The following is a 2,500-nucleotide window of genomic DNA, read 5'->3' on the forward strand; positions in this document are numbered from 1 at the left end:
GTGCCCCTGGTACTCCAGCGGAGCTCCCGTGCCCCTGGTACTCCAATGTTAATTCCTCCCCTGTGTGGACTCTGTCGGATTTTCACTCCCGTGCCCCTGGTACTCCAGCGGAGCTCCCGTGCCCCTGGTACTCCAATGTTAATTCCTCCCCTGTGTGGACTCTGTCGGATTTTCACTCCCGTGCCCCTGGTACTCCAGCGGAGCTCCCGTGCCCCTGGTACTCCAATGTTAATTCCTCCCCTGTGTGGACTCTGTCGGATTTTCACTCCCGTGCCCCTGGTACTCCAGCGGAGCTCCCGTGCCCCTGGTACTCCAATGTTAATTCCTCCCCCGTGTGGACTCTGTCGAATATTCACTCCCGTGCCCCTGGTACTCCAGCGGAGCTCCCCTGCCCCTGGTACTCCGGCCGAGCTCCCAGGATCCTGGTGCTCCGGCCGAGGTCCCGTGCCCCGGGCACTGGTCCCTGCCTCTCTCCCCGTGCCTCCCGTGCTCTGCACGGGTCTGGAGAAGAGGGTGGCTGACTCTCTATTTATTTGATTTGATTTGATTTGATTTTTTATTATTGTTTTTAATGGTTTTTATTATTATTATTATTATTATTATTATTATTATTATTATTATTATTATTATTATTATTATTATTATTATTATTATTATTATGATGATCATTATTCATCATCATCATCATCATCATCATCATCATCATCATCATCATCATCATCATCATCATCATTATTCCGGCAAAGTGCTGCCCTGTGACACAGTGTGTGCTGCTGCAATTTTATCCAGAATTTACGAGAGAGAGAGAGAAAGAGACACAGAAAGAGAGAGAGAGAGAGAGAGAGAGAGAGAGAGAGAGAGAGAGAGAGAGAGAGAGAGAGAGAGAGAGAGAGAGAGCGCGAGCGAACGCGCCATAAATGAAGACGCTGTCCCGTGATACCCCATTCTCTCCTGACCCTGGCCCTGGTTCCGGGCCCTGGAGGTCTCCATCTCCCCCTGGCCCCTGTTCCGGGCCCTGGAGGTCTCCATCTCCCCCTGGCCCTGGTTCCGGGCCCTGGAGGTCTCCGTCTCCCCCTGGCCCTGGTTCCGGGCCCTGGAGGTCTCCATCTCCCCCTGGCCCTGGCCCTGGCCCTGGTTCCGGGCCCTGGAGGTCTCCATCTCCCCCTGGCCCTGGCCCTGGCCCTGGCCCTGGAGGTCTCCATCTCCCCCTGGCCCTGGCCCTGGCCCTGGTTCCGGGCCCTGGAGGTCTCCATCTCCCGCTGGCCCTGGCCCTGGCCCTGGAGGTCTCCATCTCCCCCTGGCCCTGGCCCTGGCCCTGGCCCTGGAGGTCTCCATCTCCCCCTGGCCCTGGCCCTGGCCCTGGTTCCGGGCCCTGGAGGTCTCCATCTCCCCCTGGCCCTGGTTCCGGGCCCTGGAGGTCTCCATCTCCCCCTGGCCCTGGTTCCGGGCCCTGGAGGTCTCCATCTCCCCCTGGCCCTGGCCCAGGCCCTGGTTCCGGGCCCTGGAGGTCTCCATCTCCCCCTGGCCCTGGTTCCGGGCCCTGGAGGTCTCCATCTCCCCCTGGCCCTGGCCCTGGCCCTGGTTCCGGGCCCTGGAGGTCTCCATCTCCCCCTGGCCCTGGCCCAGGCCCTGGTTCCGGGCCCTGGAGGTCTCCATCTCCCCCTGGCCCTGGTTCCGGGCCCTGGAGGTCTCCATCTCCCCCTGGCCCTGGCCCTGGCCCTGGTTCCGGGCCCTGGAGGTCTCCATCTCCCCCTGGCCCTGGCCCTGGCCCTGGAGGTCTCCATCTCCCCCTGGCCCTGGTTCCGGGCCCTGGAGGTCTCCGTCTCCCCCTGGCCCTGGTTCCGGGCCCTGGAGGTCTCCATCTCCCCCTGGCCCTGGCCCTGGCCCTGGTTCCGGGCCCTGGAGGTCTCCATCTCCCCCTGGCCCTGGCCCAGGCCCTGGTTCCGGGCCCTGGAGGTCTCCATCTCCCCCTGGCCCTGGTTCCGGGCCCTGGAGGTCTCCATCTCCCCCTGGCCCTGGCCCTGGCCCTGGTTCCGGGCCCTGGAGGTCTCCATCTCCCCCTGGCCCTGGCCCTGGCCCTGGAGGTCTCCATCTCCCCCTGGCCCTGGTTCCGGGCCCTGGAGGTCTCCGTCTCCCCCTGGCCCTGGTTCCGGGCCCTGGAGGTCTCCATCTCCCCCTGGCCCTGGCCCTGGCCCTGGTTCCGGGCCCTGGAGGTCTCCATCTCCCCCTGGCCCTGGCCCTGGCCCTGGAGGTCTCCATCTCCCCCTGGCCCTGGTTCCGGGCCCTGGAGGTCTCCGTCTCCCCCTGGCCCTGGTTCCGGGCCCTGGAGGTCTCCATCTCCCCCTGGCCCTGGCCCTGGCCCTGGAGGTCTCCATCTCCCCCTGGCCCTGGTTCCGGGCCCTGGAGGTCTCCGTCTCCCCCTGGCCCTGGTTCCGGGCCCTGGAGGTCTCCGTCTCCCCCTGGCCCTGGTTCCGGGCCCTGGAGGTCTCCGTCTCCCCCT

The sequence above is a fragment of the Aulostomus chinensis genome, chromosome 5, assembly GCF_037954235.1.
Source record: "Aulostomus chinensis isolate RoL2024-O1b breed Wild chromosome 5, RoL_Achi_v1.0, whole genome shotgun sequence".
Classification (NCBI taxonomy): Eukaryota; Metazoa; Chordata; class Actinopteri; order Syngnathiformes; family Aulostomidae; genus Aulostomus; species Aulostomus chinensis.